General features: G+C 42.4%; 1 protein-coding gene across 7 annotated transcripts in view; it reads right to left on the bottom strand.

Moving 5' to 3' along the window:
• FHIT (fragile histidine triad diadenosine triphosphatase) overlaps positions 1 to 12,978 on the bottom strand; it is a 1,568,898-nt gene extending 1,555,920 nt beyond the window's left edge. For 6 of the 7 annotated variants that reach the window (XM_060402023.1, XM_042235723.1, XM_060402025.1 and 3 more), the window contains exon 1: positions 12,824 to 12,978. The gene's annotated coding sequence lies outside the window, so the exon portion shown is untranslated. Of the gene's footprint in view, positions 1 to 11,574; positions 11,734 to 12,823 lie in introns of those variants that run through there. The other variant, XM_060402026.1, reaches the window with a different exon arrangement.
• Positions 12,979 to 18,452: the final 5,474 nt, after the last annotated feature.

Genomic DNA, 18,452 nt, shown 5'->3' with positions numbered 1-18,452 from the left:
TCTGTGATAAACCATAATGAAAAAAATACAAAAAAATATAAATATATATATAAGAATATAATTTAACTTATTTAACTAACATGCAGAGAAATCATGAGAAATGCTGGGCTGGATGAAGCACAAGCTGGAATGAAGACTGCCAGGAGAAATATCAATAACCTCAGATACGCAGATGACACCACCCTTGTGGAAGAAAGCAAAGAAGAACTAAAGAGTCTCTTGATGAAAGTAAAAGAGGAGAGTGAAAAAGTTGGCTTAAAACTCAACATTCAGAAAACTAAGATCATGGCATCTGGTCCCATCACTTCATGACAAACAAATGGGAAACAGTGGAAACAGTAACGGACTTTATTTTGGGAGGCTCCAAAATCACTGCAGATGCTGACTGTAGCCATGAAATTTTTTAAAAGACACTTGCTCCTTGGAAGAAAAGCTATGACCAACCTAGACAGCATATTAAAAAGCAGAGACATTACTTTGCCAACAGAGGTCCATCTGATCAAAGCTATGGTTTTTCCAGTAGTCATGTATGGATGTGAGAGTTGGACTATAAGGAAATCTGAGCACTGAAGAACTGACGCTTTTGAACTGTGGTGTTGGAGAAGACTCTTGAGAGTCCCTTGGACTGCAAGGAGATCCAACCAGTCCATCCTAAAGGAAATCAGTCCTGAATATTCATTGGAAGGACTGATGCTGAAGCTGAAGCTCCAATACTCTGGCCACCTGATGTGAAGAACTGCCTCACTGGAAAGACCCTGATGCTGGGAAAGATTGAAGGTGGGAGGAGAAGGGGACAACAGAGGATGAGATGGTTAGATGGCGTCACTGACTCAATGGACATGAGTTTGAGTAAGTTCCGGGAGTTGTTGATGGACAGGGAAACCTGGCGTGCTGCAGTCCATGGGGTTGTGAAGAGTCAGACACAACTCAGAGACTGACTGAACTGAAGAATGTAATATTTATATATATAAATATTGTTACATTTTACCTACTTCCCAGGTGGTGCTAATGGTAAAGAATCTGATTGCTAATGCAGGAGACCTAAGAGACATGAGTTCAATCCCTGGGTTAGGAAGATCCCCTGAAGAAAGGAATGGCAACCCACTCCAGTATTCTTGCCTGGAGAATCCCATGGACAGAGGAGTCTGGTAGGTTACAATCCATAGGGTCATAAACAGTCGGACACTATATATATATATATATATATCTGAATCACTTTCCTGTAGAGCAGAAATAAACCTAACATTGTAAATCAACTCTATTTTAACTTAAAAAAATAGTATGGCAACACAGTGGAAGCTACAAGGATCTAGTTGCTATTCCAACTGTGACCCATGGTTCCACATCTGCAGCACCTGGGAGCTTAGCTAGAAGTGCAGAAGCTTCTGGCCAAACCATGCTTGCATATAATTCCAGGAAGGCCCTGACACACAAGAGCTGGACTCAGCTGTTTCATCTGCACTAGAAAGCCAAACAGAGCTAATTCCTCTGGGCCAGGGAGACCTTGGTCTGTTGCCTTGTTGGAAGTTCAAGAGATGCTTAGAGGAAATGTTCTGTCCTGCAGACATAGGCCAAGAGAGGGCCTCAGCTGCGGATTTATCTGTGGCCGCTGTCTACTGGCCTTGCTTTTACCCCCTCAGCTGGCAGAACCCAGCAACTGGGAGCCACCTGTTGTTTTTGTGGCCCCAGCATCACTTCCCTGTTGATGAAGGTATCAACACTTCACATTAATCAGGCCTCTCTGTGTGTAGAGCCATGTAAGCTGTGCCCAGCACAACCTCAGAGGCACCATCTACATACATATTTGTGGAATGAAAAACCGAAAAACAACCTTCCCTTCCCCTCCTTCCAAGCATCCTCTTGTTGATTTACCCCTTCCATCCCCTCCGCATTTGTTTCTCTTTCTCTCTCTGTATCCCTCTGTGTCTCTGTCTCTCTCTCCCGCTTTTCCCTGATCTCCTGCAAATTACTACCTCTTCCCGCACTAGGCTTGTTCCTGGAAGAGGCTGGACAGAGACTGACGGCACTTCAGGGTTTAGAGAAACAATCTTATTCTAGCAGGTTCTAGCCCCTTCCTCTGCCTGTCCTCAGGGCTCCAAGCACACACACAAAATCCAGCCTCGAGGCATCACTCAAGCATCTACTGACATGACCAAATAGGTTCTGTCCTGCAGTGGACGTGGAGGAAAATAGCAGCGAGTTTTTTGGTTTTTTTTTTTAACTGAAGACACACAAAGGAGACTTCACGTCTTGCAGAAAATAAAAATTTTGTTCTTATCACATAAAACGAACTTTAGCAATTAAATGACTGCAGACCATACTCTCCCCAGCCTGTGCGCAACTAAAATATGCATGCATTAAACCTCACGAGGAAGCACTGATACTTCAACATTATCTATGATGGGTTTTAGTTCCAAGAGCTGTGAGCCTGAGAAACTGAAAAATATACTGAATTTTAATGGAACTCTGATTGTTAATAAAAAGAAGTAAATCCATAATGAGGAACACTAGTAAACACAAAATGATTCAGAGTCTTTTAAGTTCCAGAATATGGTCAATGAGTGCCTTTTGTGAACCTCTTAACCAGTTTCTCAATTTTCTTTTCTTTTCCTTCTTATTTATCATTATAAGAAAACCTTAGGATACATGTAAATTCACCCAAAATATGTAATATTTAAATTGTATTGAACCCTCCAGCAAATCACTTTTCCCTTATTTTTCCCTCAAATTTAGAAAGAGCTTAGATTTTTTTGCCATCAAATCCAGAGTCAATTGCTGCAAGAAATATACTTCTTTGCCCATAAAGCTCAAATTTTCACAAATGATTGGAATAAGTTCAGCACTTCACATGTGAGACATGAGCAAAAACAGCAGAATTAAAGGAAGCCTACCTATTTCACCTAGTATTCAAAACATGATAAGGAAACATGGAGCAGGATGCAAAATGTGGTTTTTTACTAGTAACACCGAGAATAAAACCAAAGCTGCCATGTACTGAATGCCAATTACTGTATCAAGCACAATAACCCTTTCCAGGGGTGACCTCATTCAAAATTTAAAACATGATTCAAGGAGCAGAAATTATTACCCCCCCATTTCACAGAGAATAAGGAAATTGAGGCTCAAAGAGATTAGGTCACTTTCCCCAATGTCAAACAGCAAGTAAGTGATAAAACCAAGTTTAGAATCCAGGACTTCTGCTCTCTAGAGTCCATTCTCTTAATCACCACAGTCTCTCACCTAGAACACTGAAGCGTCTCTTAAGTACCTGCTTGCTACTCAAAGTATAGTCCACGGACCAGCAGCATCAGCCTGTTAGAAACACTGAATTTCTGGCCCATTCCAGATCTGCTGAATCAGTCTCTGCATTTTAGAATTAGCAGGAGATTCAAATGCACATTAAAAAAACGCAGGCCTATCTGCTTTTCTCACATCAACTATGACCTCACACAAATTCATCATATATACTGCACCCAAACTCTTTAAAAAATAAATCAAATAATTTTATTTGTCCCCTTAAGATTTCCCTGGTAGCTCAACTGGTAAAGAATCCACCTGCGATGCAGAAGACCCCGCTTCCATTTCTGGGCTGGGAAGATCCCCTGGAGAAGGGATAGGCTACCCACTCAGGTATTCTTGGGCTTCCCTGGTGGCTCAGCTAGCAAAGAATCCTCCTGCAAAGAGGGAGACCTGGCTTCGATCCCTGGGTTGAGAAGATCCCCTGGAGAGGGAACTGCTACCCACTCGAGTATTCTGGCCTGAATGTGGACTGTTTAGTCCATGGGGTCACAAAAAGTCGGACACAACTGAATGACTTTAAAAAAAAAAAAAAGATGTTTAAATGGTCTCACAAATACCTTTGAATAAAAGTCTGGAATTCTTTTACAATACAGGTAACTGGGCTCTGCAAACTATCACCCATGCCTGCCTCTGCAGCCTCATCTCTGCCTTTCAATGATTTGTATTTCCCAAGCACAGAGACCCTTCTGCTTATCAAACCCCAACACACTCTATCCTCCTTCCTTCTCCCCTTCAAGTTCTTCACTGCTTAGGATATACAACCAGGATCACCTCTGTATCAGTAGCATTCAAGGCTGTATCTCCAATACACAGCAGTGCAGTGCCTGGCACAGAGCTAGAAGCAGGATACATGTGCTCAGTAATTACATTAAGATAACTCGACTGAGGGCCTTGACTGTTTCCTTCATTCCTCTTCTCTTTGCTCTTGCTATGATCTTCATTTGTGGTTGGTGCTTTAATATTTATTTAATTGGCTGCGCTGGGCCTTAGTTGCAGCACGTAGAATCTTTAGTTGCGGCATACAGGACTCTTAGTTGTGGCATGCGGGATCTAATTCCCTGAAAACCAGGGAGTAAACCCAGGCCCTTTGCACTGACAGTGTGGAATCTTAGTCACGGAACCCCCAGGGAAGTCCCCTATGATCCTCATTCTGTTTCTCCTTTCCTGTCCCCTATATCACCAGTTTTCTGGGACTTCCCTGGTGGTCCAGGGGTTAAATCTCTGTGTTTCCACTGCAGGGAGTGTCAGTTCAATGCCTAGTGGGGGAACTAAGAGCCCACATGCTGCCTGGCCAAAAAGAAAAAGAGTAAACCCTTTTTCCGTCAGTAACCTCGTGACTATTGAAGTTGTCAGCTTTAGAAAGCAGCACTGCCGTTGGCCATTGCCCTGGGCTTACTCATCAGCTAGATGACAACTGCTTCACTTTAACCCTGAGGCTCCTGAGATAGGCCCAGTCCTTTCTAGAAGTGGACACAAGGCCCCATTGACAGTCAGCCGCTTTTCAACCCAAGATTTCATATATAGATGAAACCAGAGATCAGGCACCTCTCAGCAGGCTATGCAGAGCCAAAAGCTTCACTATCTGCCTACACAGGAGAGTTTCACTGGGCTGACAAGATGGGTCATCAAGAGTTGCAGTTAACTACACTTTTTTTTCTAAAGATTTATTTATTTTTGGTTCTACCAGGTCTTTGCCGCTGCATGCAGGCTTTCTCTAGTTGTGGCTGGGGGGGTCTACTCTTCGTTGCAGTGCATGGGTTTCTCACTGCAGTGGCCTCTCTTGCTGTGGAACACAGGCGGTAGGCACATGGCCTTCCATGGTTGCAGGGGCTCAGTAACTGTGGCTCCTGGGCTCCCGAGCACTGGCTCAGTAGTTGTGGCACACAGGGCTTAGTTGCTCTGCGGCATGTGGGAACCTCAACAACCAGGAATCAAAGCCCTGCATTGGCAGGCAGATTCTCAACCACTAGACCACCAGGGAAGCCCTAACTTCATATTTTATATGTATTCGCCAAGCTTGTTACTCTAAGAAAACAAATGAGACACTTTTATCAAATAGGGATCTACCTCTAGTTTAAATCTTGAGCAAATATATTTTCATAAACAACTTAACATTAATAATAACAAAAATAAGATCTATTCATCTATTGAACGCAAGCTATTGAGTGCCTGAAAATATACTCAGAGCTTTAAACACACTATCTTATTTAATCTTTATCATCACTTTATAAGGTACAAGTGCTTATTATCCCTATTTTACAGAAGAGGAAACCAAAAGTTTAATAACATGCTGAAGAGGCAGGGCTGGGATTTGAATCACAGGCCTTCAGACTACTCTCTGTGTTTTGCTATTTGAATCACTTTCTCATCTTAGAAGTCACAGACCTGGACATTCCCAAAGAAACAGTCCCTCAGAGGATGACCTCAAAGGCTGAAATTTTTCTCTGCAATGTAGACATTGAAAGCAACCTGCTACAGCTTATATTTCAAAACTGCATTTCAACATTAAAAGAGAAACCTGAGATTCAAGGGGGAAATGTGAGAACAGAGCTCAAAGGTGCTTATGGATGCAATCCCACAAATACTTTTTCAGTGTCTACCAGTGGTCAAGCAGTATGCTGGAAGATGATTGATCAGACTGTCATTTAGAAAAAAGCTGGTAGTACAGGGGTGATAAGCAGAACATGTCCCATAGTGACTGTCTCAGGAAGGTTTAGCCAGTAATTTTAAAAACTGCTGCTTTAATTTTTGTATGTATTTATTAATATTTGGCTATGCATGGTCTTAGCTGTGGCAGGTGGCCTCTTCGATCTCAGTTGCGGCATGCAAGATCTAGTTCCCTGACCAGGGGACGAACTCGGGCCCCCTGTTTTGGGAGCAGAGAATTTCAGCCACTGAACCACCAGAGAAGTCTCTAAAACTGCTACTTTATTATCTAATCATGCAGAAACCATCTTTCATACATGAGAGGTGAGAGTCACCTACTTTATTATCTGTGAATACATAACTGAAAGGACTAATGTGTCTTCTAAAACAAAAGTTTTGTATAATTCAAACAACTCACGTGTTCATTTATGATAACCTGTGTTAAAGGATTAGATTTCAAATGTATGTGAATGCAAACACAATGTCAGATTTTGTTATCACGTCTCAAAGGACAAAAGAGAAAAGAGTAACAGCCAAAACAAGATTAAATTCCCAAAATACAAAAGGAACATCCTGAAGCTGCATGTACATAAAAAGACAGGGACACAGAAATATTTCCTAAAGCATTCCACCAAAAATTATAGGAACAAGGCAAGGGCCAGGGAACTAAGTAAAAGAAAGCATGAGCCTAAAAGATTACATCATACAGTACTATGGGGGCTTCCCTCATGGTCAGACAGTAAAGAATCTGCCTACAATGCAGGAGACCCAGGTTTGATCCCTGGGTTGGGAAGATCCCCTGGTGAAGGAAATGGCAATCTATTCCAGTATTCTTCCTAGAGAGTCCCATGGACAGAGGAGCCTGGCAGGCTACAGTCCATGGGATCGAAAAGAGTAGGACACGAATGAACGACTAACATCGCTACTACTATTATAGGACTCTGAGCCTGCAGAACCCTGTCTCCTTGCAGACAGAATATTTCTGACAAAGGCATGAGATGAGGACTGTGAAACATGATATACCTCACTCTCCTCATTTTTTTTTTACTTCCCTGATTTTTAAAATGAAAAAGTTAATTAGATTATAAGGTCATTCTAGCCCTACCCCTTAGCTGCTTTTCATCCATGAGGCCCTATATCTAAAGAGAGATAAGCATATAAAAATACTCAAAAAACATTTATTGAATTAATGAAATATTACAACCTTACCAATGACAAGAGCGGGCACAAGGAGGGCCAAGAGGAGCTACTCCACGTTCAAGGTCAGGAGGAGCAGACATGAGGAGGTACCCTTTGACCAAGGTAAGGAGCAGCAGCTGCACTTTACTGGAGCAGCCCTGAAGAGATACCCCACGTCCAACGTAAGAGAAACCCAAGTGAGATGGTAGGTGTTGTGAGAGGGCATCAGAAGTCAGACACACTGAAACCATAATCACAGAAAACTAGTCAATCTGATCACACGGACCACAGCCTTGTCTAACTCAATGAAACTAAGCCATGGGGTATGGGGCCACATTTCATTATAGGGGACTGGAATGCAAAAGTAGGAAGTCAAGAAACATCTGGGGTAACAGGCAAATTTGGCCTTGGAATACGGAAGGAAGCAGGGCAAAGGCTAATAGAGTTTTGCCAAGAAAACACACTGCTCATAGCAAACACCCTCTTCCAACAACACAAGAGAAGACTCTGCACATGGACATCACCAGATGGTCAACACCGAAATCAGATTGATAATATTTTTTGCAGCCAAAGATGGAGAAGCTCTATACATGCAGCAAAAACAAAACCGGGAGCTGACTGTGGCTCAGATCATGAACTCCTTATTACTAAATTCAGACTTAAATTGAAGAAAGTAGAGAAAACCACTAGACCATTCAGGTATGACCTAAATCAAATCCCTTATGATTATACAGTGGAAGTAACAAATAGATTTAACAGACTAGATCTGATAGACAGAGTGCCTGATGAACTATGGACAGAGGTTTGTGACATTGTACAGGAGACAGGGATCAAGACCATCCCCATGGAAAAGAAATGCAAAAAAGTAAAAAGGCTGTCTGGGAGGCCTTACAAATAGCTGTGAAAAGAAGAGAAGCGAAAAGCAAAGGAGAAAAGGAAAGATATAAGCATCTGAATGCAGAGATCCAAAGAATAGCAAGGAGACATAAAAAGCCTTCCTCAGCGATCAATGCAAAGAAATAGAGGAAAACAACAGAATGGGAAAGACTGGAGATCTCTTCAAGAAAATTAGAGATACCAAGGAAACATTTCATGCAAAGATAGGCTTGATAAAGGACAGAAATGGTAGGCACCTAACAGAAGCAGAAGATATAAAGAAGAGGTGGCAAGAATACACAGAACTGTACAAAAAAGATCTTCATAACCAAGATAATCACGATGGTATGATCACTCACCTAGAGCCAGACATCCTGGAATATGAAGTCAAGCGGTCCTTAGAAAGTATCACTACGAACAAAGCTAGTGGAGGTGATGGAATTCCAGTTGAGCTATTTCAAATCCTGAAAGATGATGCTGTGAAAGTGCTGCATTCAATACGCCAGCAAATTTGCAAAACTCAGCAGTGGCCACAAGACTGGAAAAGGTCAGTTTTCATTCCAATCCCAAAGAAAGGCAATGCCAAAGAATGCTCAAACTACCGCACAATTGCACTCATCTCATATGCTAGTAACCCACTCCAGTACTCTTGCCTGGAAAATCCCATGGAGGGAGGAGGCTGGTAGGCTACAGTCCATGGGGTTGCAAAGACTCAGACACGACTGAGCGAAATCACTTTCACTTTCACATGCTAGTAAAGTAATGCTCAAAATTCTCCAAGCTAGGCTTCAGCAATACATGAACCGTGAACTTCCAGATGTTCAAGCTGGTTTTAGAAAAGGCAGTGGAACCAGAGATCAAATTCCCAACATCGGCTGGATCATGGAAAAAGCAAGAGTTCCAGAAAAACATATATTTCTGCTTTATTGACTATGCCAAAGACTTTGACTATGTAGATCACAATAAACTGTGGAAAATTCTGAAAGAGAGATGGGAATACCAGACCATCTGACCTGCCTTTTGAGAAACCTATATGCAAGTCAGGAAGCAACAGTTAGAACTGGACATGGAACAACAGACTGGTTCCAAATAGGAAAAGGAGTACGTCAAGGCTGTATATTGTCACCCTGTTTATTTAACTTCTATGCAGAGTACATCATGAGAAACGCTGGACTGGAAGAAGCACAAGCTGGAATCAAGACTGCCTGGAGAAATATCAATAACACCAGATGACAGATGACACCACCCTGTGGCAGAAAGTGAAGAGGAACTAAAAAGCCTCTTGATGAAAGTGAAAGTGGAGAGGGAAAAAGTTGGCTTAAAGCTCAACATTCAGAAAATGAAGATCATGGCATCCGGTCCCATCACGTCATGGGAAATAGATGGGGAAACAGTGGAAACAGTGTCAGGCTTTATTTTGGGGGGCTCCAAAATCACTGCAGATGGTGACTGCAGCCATGAAATTAAAAGATGCTTGCTCCTTGGAAGAAAAGTTATGACCAACCTAGATAGCATATTCAAAAGCAGAGACATTACTTTGCCGACTAAGGTCCATCTAGTCAAGGCTATGGTTTTTCCTGTAGTCATGTATGGATGTGAGAGTTGGACTATGAAGAAAGCTGAGTGCTGAAGAATTGATGCTTTTGAACTGTGGTGTTGAAGACTCTTTGAGTGTCCCTTGGACTGCAAGGAGATCCAACCAGTCCATTCTGAAGGAGATCAGCCCTGGGATTTCTTTGGAAGGAATGATGCTAAAGCTGAAACTCCAGTACTTTGGCCACCTCATGTGAAGAGTTGACTCATTGGAAAAGACTCTGATGCTGGGAGGGATTGGGGGCAGGAGGAGAAGGGGACAACAGAAGATGAGATGGCTGGATGGCATCAGTGACTCAATGGATGTGAGTCTGAGTGAACTCCGGGAGTTGCTGATGGGCAGGGAGGCCTGGCGTGCTGCGATTCATGGGGTCGCAAAGAGTCGGACATAACTGAGCAACTGAACTGAACTGAACTCCTTGGAAGGAAATTATGATCAACCTAGACAGCATATTCAAAAGCAGAAACATTACTTTGCCAACAAAGTCCATCTAGTCAAGGCTATGGTTTTCCAGTGGTCATGTATGGATGTAAGAGTTGGACTGTGAAGAAAGCTGAGAGCCGAAGAATTGATGCTTTTGAACTATGGTGTTGAAGAAGACTCTTGAGAGTCCCTTGGACTGCAAGGAGATCCAACCAGTCCATCCTAAAGGAGATCAGTCCTAGGTGTTCATTGGAAGGACTGATGCTGAAGCTGAAAACGCCAGTACCTGGCCCCCTCATGCAAAGTGTTGACTCATTGGAAAAGACTCTGATGCTGGGAGGGGTTGGGGGCAGGAGGAGAAGGGGACGACAGAGGATGAGATGGCTGGATGGCATCACCGACTTGATGGACATGAGTAAACTCCGGGAGTTGGTGTTGGACAGGGAGGCCTAGCGTGCTGCGATTCTTGGGGTCACAAAGAGTTGGACACCACTGAGCGACTGAACTGAACTGACCTGACCAATAATAAGAAACAAGACTTTAGAACAATTGGTACTGGTCTGTGGCCTAAAAGAACAAATTAGGAGAGAAACCGTTATCAGCTTCACATCTGGTGTTCCTGCTAGTTGACTGTTAGTAGAATGAAAATAACCCAGGACTTGGAAAGAAGACATTTAGGTCTAGTCTGATGTCTGACACAAACCGACTGTGTAACCTCTGGCAAACTGCTTTACTACCTGGGCCAGTTACCTGTTCTCTAAAATAAAGGTATTATAAAACTATTTATAGCTAACATTTGTGAAACATGTACTATATGCCAGGAACTGTTCTAAGATTTTTGCCTCAGATAAATGAAGCAATACCATTTGGTGTCTAACTACAGAGACAACATGGTATAATGGAAAGATTCCAAATTCCATACTCTCAATGGATGGGCTGGCTCCCTGTACGGTTTTCTAAGCAGAGACTGTCAAGAAGACAGGGTTACAGTGTTGGTACTTCTATTCACTTCTATTCACAAGCAAGAGGAGAAGGGGACAACAGAGGATAAGATGGTTGGTTGGCATTACCGACTCAATGCACATGAGTTTGAGCAAGTTCGGCAAGTTGGTGATGGATTGGGAAGCCTGGCACGCTGCAGTTCATGGGTCCCCTGGGGTCACAGAATCGGACACGACAGACCGACTGAACTGAACTGAACTGATTCCCTAGATGAGTTAACTTCGCCACGCTGCTTAATTTTCGTAGCCTTAGATTTCTAACACGGAAAATGCACATGCCAATGGCCGCTCCTCTCATATAGCTCTTGTGAAGATTAAACTATAATAACTAAAAATAATGTCTATTTATGATATTACATTTTATTACTAGATGTGTGACCGCAATTCATCTTTGCAAGTATTTTTTACTCATCTACAAATGTAAGATATAGTATTCACTATTTGCAAACATGCATAATCCCTACCTAATATACTTAGAAGAGCGTATAAAATAATCTCCTATACTTAGTACTTGGAAGAACGTAAACAATCAACAAAAACACATTTTTACTAAACCTTTCTCAGTAGACTCGGCTCAAGATTGGCAGCCAAAAACGCAGCGCCAAGTGGAAGCTGTAGTTCCAAGTCAAGGAGCTGCTCCATGCAACGGCTGAAGTGAAACTTCATCTACCAGGAGACACCTCACTCGCCAAATGGCAGGCTGCGAGGTGGAGTACCAGCCCCCCGGGAAAAGAAGACGGACTGCAACTCCCAGAAGCCTCCGCGGTCCGGGCCACCGGCGAGAAGATGGAGCCGGAAAGCGGAGAGTTCAGGCACACCACCTTAACAGGTGCGAGTTGGGGCCGCCCGCGGTAGTCCGGGACCCGGCAAGTTACAGACCCTTTCTAAAACAACCTCTGGCTGTTTTTTGTGCTGGTTTCCAGCACGTTTTTCAGAGACCCACAGTAATAAAACTGTAAGTTTGCAAGGGGCGAGCTTTCACAGGCAAGACTTCATTTACATTTCAACTCCTTGGCAGCTCCTTAGGCCACTTGGGCAGGGAGCATTGAGCTCTTTTTTCTTCGGTATGCACTGTGAGTGGCTGGTCATACAGCAAAGGCAGAATTTCATCCTAGAGAGGAGACTGCAAATCCAGCTCCAGTTTCACTGACCGACCTTTTTTCCCTTACATGAACATACATTTAAAATGCCCACGTTTTCATACATTAAGCCATAAAAAGATGTAAGGAAGTCCAACAAAGTCCTGATTTTTCTCCTCCTATAATGAATTATTTTTTTGTGTTTCTTAAATACTAAATGTAAAACTGTCTCCCAAAATACTGCCTGCCCTGTACCCTGCTCGGCTCTTCTCCTGGACACGTGTTCAAACCACCCCCCTCCACCGTGGGAACCAAAAGCTGGGTGTTTTAACACTGACCCTTATCTGTTGCACCAGAAGGTCCTGCTTCTTAACAATGAAACTGAAAACCATCTAAAGTGACCAGTGCCAACTACACCACCAGGGCCGGGAGCTGGGGCCTCCCTGGAATCGCTGGCGTGACCCCATGCCTCAGTTTACCCACTTATAAAATACAGCAGAAGAGGGGCAGGTTAGGATTAGGGCCGGTGCTCAGGAACAAGCCATGTAAAGCCTCGGTGACGTGGGAAGGTCCTCCGGACAGACCCCCACCACGTCCCAACTAGCTGAGAGGACCCAGTTAGACTCCGCCCCACTGGGCCGCCGGAGTAATGACCAGACGCGTGTGGAAACCCGGGCCTGCGCCACAGAAACGCTGTTCGACTTGGGCTTGCCCACAGCCCCTACCTTCCAAGATCTTGGCAGCTGAGAAGTAAAGGCAGAGGGAGGGAGCGCGGGCCAGGAACAGCGCCTGGGCTTGTGCCCACGGGGGTGGCTGCCTGACGTTCCCGGGAGCAGAGGGCAAAAAGTCCCGCGACTGGACAGAACAGAGCAGGGACTACAACTCCCAGATGCCTGTGCAGTATGGAAGGGACCCAAGATGGCTACTCGTCCCGGGACAGGGCCGCGGGCCAATAGGCGCAGAGCACGCGCCTACACCGGGCCAATCAAAAGCTATAGTAACAAAATCCCTGTTTAGGGGCGGGGAACACTGTCCCTCTCTGAAGGGAAGCTGAGGTGAGAGTCTCCTCATTAAGAGTTTCGTCATAGTTCACACAGTTTTTTTTTAACCAAATGTAAAAAGTAACATCATTGTTTAGGCTGTGCTATATTTTTGTTTCCTTCTTTCCTCCCCAATGCGTTCAACTTACTCGGCTCACTGTTCCTCTCTGACCGAATTTCCTTTCACTTCCTCGCCTCATTCCGGATCTTTTTGATTCCTAAAGCCTTTTCTTTTGTTTTCTCTCAGAATGCGGCCCTCAGTCCTTACTTTGATCCAGTTTACGAGTGAACTCCGCCTTCCCTGGTACCTTAACTAAAACTGTACCACAGATCCCCTTGTCCATTCCTTTCTTCTTTTTGTATGTTATTTTTCTCCTTAGTTCTTGCCCTTAACCAAGCATTGTATATAATTTATCTTTTTTATCATCTTGTCCCCTAGAATGAGGGCTTCCCTGATAGCTCACTTGGTAAAGAATCCGCCTGCAATGCTGGAGACTTCGGTTCTATTCCTGTGTCGGGAAGATCCGCTGGAGAAGGAATAAGCTACCCACTCCAGTATTCTTGGGCTTCCCTTGTGGCTCAGTTGGTGAAGAACCCGCTTGCAATGGGGGAGACCTGGCTTCGATCCCTGGGTTGGGAAGATCCCCTAGAGAAGGGAAAGCCTACCCACTCCAGTATTCTGGCCTGGAGAATTCCATGGACTATAATCCATGGGATCCCAAAGAGTTGGACAGGACTGAGCAATTTTCAGTCACTCAAGCCCTTAGAATGAAAGATCTGCTTTAGATTTGGCACTTTTTTCTGATCATTGCACTGTTTATAGCACTGTTTCTACTGGAAGTATAAATACAGTATCAGTAATACATATAGTGTAACATTTTATATGTATTAAATTTATATAAATAATACAAATTGATATATATATACTATAAAATTTGTTATAATCATTTTATATATTATATATAACCACCCATACTATATATATTACACACAGTATATATATATATATATAGAGAGAGAGAGAGAGAGAGTCCACACTCAGTAAATATATTTTGAGGAATTGAATTATTCTCTATTCTCGCTTGCTTTGGTACAGATAAATTTGTCTGTGACCATCGTGAGGCCCTTGTGCTTGCTCTGTTTAAATTCAGAATCAATCTTTTCTGTGTATTCTGTGTCCAGTGCCGTGTAGGTACTGGAGAAAATGAATCATTCTCAATTCCTAACCTTTAGATGCTCCTGGTATAGTGGAGGATGAGAAACAAACTTGGCTTTAAAATAAATGCAATTGAAACTTGCAGAACAGCTAAATAGTTTTCACACAGTCATTCAGTTCTTAAACAGGAACTAGGGTCCTGGTCTCCAGACTATAGGATGCTGCTTTTTATAGAGACCTCTTCTTTAATACTGCCTCCTTCCCTTTCCTCCCAGTCCTACTACCTAGGAAAAAGAGATTTTTGGCAGTCATCTTTTACATTTAAAAGAGAGAAACAAAGAGCAGTTACACTTGGACAAACGCTTGGATTTGTCCCTGCTTCCTAAATTCCTGTATAATCGGCTCCAGTTTCATCCATCTCATCAGAACTGATTCATGTGTACCACAGCTTTCTTATCCATTCATCTGCTGATGGACATCTAGGTTGTTTCCATGTCCTGGCTATTATAAACAGTGCTGATGAACATTGGGGTACATGTAATTCTGATGCTCTGGGTCATCTATTTGCAATTTTCTCTTTTTCCTCACATAAAATGTCTATTTTAGTTCTTTGGCCCCATCGTTGGAGTTGAGCTGCACACTAGACAGTCAGAAGCTGATCCCCATTAGTCTTTTTATTAGAATTCTGGGGACAGAGGATCCTGCTGTGATTTTATGTCTGAGATGTAGGACTGAAGATCTTGATCTAGTTTTCATTCATTGTGGGACACCAACTGTGTGATTACATTGATTACACCAGGTCTTAGATCTCTCATCCTTTCTGATGTTTGAACCCCACAGAGAGTAGCAAGGTGTCCTACAAAATGTCCTGGTGTGAAATACGGATGTCTTAGGAAGCTTGACTCAGAGACTGTCACAGTGGATTATGGTCAGTTTACAGAGTATCACACAGACACCATGGCCACATAAAATAATAGAGAATTGTGGGAAAACTATGTGAAATTGAAAACAATTACAGATAAACAACAGGAATGTGATCAATATGTGTGCAGACTAATTTCTTGCATAGGGATTAAAACCCCTGTTCAGGCTTCCTAACCTAATCTTATGTTAATTTGGGATTGTTTCCTATAATATGACAGTTCTTTGTAGCTTTTATGAGCATAGGCTCAGCTCAGCAGTCCCAGCTTTTCTGAGGCTGATTGGCATGAGACATTTCAACACAAATGTCAGCAGCCAGACTAAACCTGGAAGAAATCACTGAACCATATGAAACTGGAAAGCTCAACAGCTAGACTCTTCTCCTGAGGAAGTATCAGCCTTTAATCATTGCATCTTCTACTTAGCTCCTGCTGCTGCTGCTAAGTCACTTCAGTCGTGTCCGACTCTGTGTGACCCCATGGACGGCAGCCCACCAGGCTCCCCCATCCCTGGGATTCTCCAGGCAAGACCACTGGAGTAGGTTGCCATTTCCTTCTCCAATGCATGAAAGTGAAAAGTGAAAGTGAAGTCACACAGTCGTGTCCAACTCTTAGCGACCCCATGGACTGCAGCCTACCCATGAGATTTTCCAGGCAAGGGTACTGGAGTAGGGTGCCATTGCCTTCTCCTTCTCCTTAGCAATCAAATGCAAATATCACGAACAGACTTTGGATCTAAACAGTGATATCTGATAATTATTAAACCATTGTCAAGCAACCTAGTATGAACATATACATGTTCAGCTGTGGATCATGACCTTCAGCAGTACATTTACAAAATGTTTTAGGTATGGCACTTGCCTTGGAACCAGGACATCCAAGTGTCAAGACCGTCAGTGAGGCGATGATGATTTGATCTGTAGCTTCATTAATAATCACCTAGAGATGGCATCTTACTTTGTGTTCTCCAACAGATATATCCTGAGAGAGGTATTCAAGTACAAGTAGTTTATTTAGGAAGTAATTGTAGGAAACACCAGTGAGAAAATAGAAAAGTGAAATGGGGAAGGGAAGACAGACAATAAGGTGTGCTATCAAGCATGTTATTGCTCAAGTGACCAGAGCTTAATCTTCCAGGAGAACTCTGGGAAATAATGTAGAATCCAGGCCTTATACTGAGCTTTCCCACCAAGGGGACAAAGAACTGGTTACTGGGTTGTTTAAACGACGTCTTCCACCAGTCAATAATTAGGAGCTGTTTTCAGGGGCTGTGAAGTCCGTGGTTTCTTAGTCATACTGTACAAAAAGGGCAAATTTGCTCAGTGGCCTGAGGAAGCCAGAGATGCAGGTGCTGCCACATACTGATGGGGCACCAAAGCATACAGGTGGCTTTGGTTCACCACAAGCTTTTGTCACTGAGACTAGTAGCAGAATAAGAGTAATTCAAAATTTAATAAATGCAAATAAAAAGAACCAAAGAAATGGACCAAAAAAAAAACCCCCAAGCAGCCTATCAACTTGTATACCTCATCATGTGAGCAATTAAAATAGACAGTACTTTATAAATCCTCACTAAGACAGACAAAAACTACAGCAAAAACCTCTTTTACACTGGGAAAACTTTGTGCACTTAAGAAGAGGCTTTAGACGGACTAGGGTTTAGTAGAGAGAGGAGGAAGGAGAACAAGAAAAGGGAAAAAGAAATATTGCTGGAGACAATGCATTGTTTACTTCATGATATTGAAAAAGACACAAAGGTTTTGAAAAGTTAGCATTAAGTGCATAGGCTGTGTCATTAGACCTAAAAGACAATTTTCTCCTCATTTTATTGAAATATCATTGACAGACATCACCATATAAATTTAAGGTTTACAGCATAATGGTCTGACTTACATTTATTGTGAAATGATCACCGCAATATGTTCAGCTAACATTCATCTTCTCATGTAGATATAATAAAAATAAAGAAAAGAGGGAAAAAATTATCCTTGTGATGAGAACTCTTTGTTTTACTTTCTTAACAACTTTGCTATGTATCATACAATAGCATTAGCAGTAGTCATGTTCTACATTACAACTCTAGTACTAATTTATCCTGTGACTGAAAGTTTGTACCTTTTGAACATCTTCCTCCAGTTCCCCCTCTCCCAAACCCCTACCTGTAGTAGCTACAAATTTGATCTTTTTGTATGAATTTGGTGGGGTTTTTATTGTTTGGGTTTTTTTTTTTTAGATTCCACATATAACTGAAATAATAGAGTTTTGCCTCCATCTGACTTATTTCACTTAGCATACTCCCCTCAAGGTCCATCCATGTTGTCACAAATAGTGTTTTCTTGTGTTTTTAATGATTGAATAATATTCCATTGTAGGTGTATCCGTATATACATATGGATATGTATGTATATAAGAACTTTTTTATCTGTTTTTTCACTGATGAACACATAGATTGTTTCCATGTCTTGCCTATTGTAAATAATGCTGCTATGAACGTGGGAATGCATATATCTTTTTGAGTTAGTGTTTTCATTTCCTTTGGATACATTCCCAGAAGTAGAATTGCTGGATCATATGGTAGTTCAATTTTTAATTTTTTGAGGATCCTCCATACTGTTTTCCATATGGCTATACCAGTTTACAGTCCCACCAACAGTGCACAAGGGTTCTCTCATCACATCCTCCCCAGCATTTTTTACCTGTTGTCTTTTCGTTGATGGCCATTCTAAAAGGTAGGAGGTGATACCTCATTGCGGTTGTGATTTGCATTTCCCTAATGACTAATGATGTTGAGCACCCATTCATGTATCTGTTGGCCTTTTGTATGTGTTCTTTGGAGAAATGTAGAGGACAATTTTATGAAAACTTTCTGTCGGTTGTGCCATAATAGCACTCCTTCATAGCAAGTATCATTACTTGAAATTACAGTCCCTATTTACTTGCCTTTCTGTTTATCATCTATCACCTCCAAATAGAATGTGAGCCTCTGAAGGCAAGAACTTTGTTTTTCTCTTATTCAATGGTAAGCAATCAATAAATATGCATAAAAGAATGACTATATTATTGCTACCAAAGCAAACAGAGTAAGTACTAGAAGGGCCCAACATTTGTATTGAGTTGGCCAAAAAGTTCATTTGGCCAGCAAACTTTTTGGCCAACTCAAAACCACTCATTGCATTCAGCTAAGCCATAAAGTGAAGCAGCAAACGTAACCCAGCAATAACCTCTCATTATCACAAAG

This window comes from Ovis aries, chromosome 19 (assembly GCF_016772045.2).
Source record: "Ovis aries strain OAR_USU_Benz2616 breed Rambouillet chromosome 19, ARS-UI_Ramb_v3.0, whole genome shotgun sequence".
NCBI lineage: Eukaryota > Metazoa > Chordata > Mammalia > Artiodactyla > Bovidae > Ovis > Ovis aries.
The sequence above is the reverse complement of the archived record's forward strand: the minus strand, read 5'-3'. Positions and strand labels throughout refer to the sequence as shown.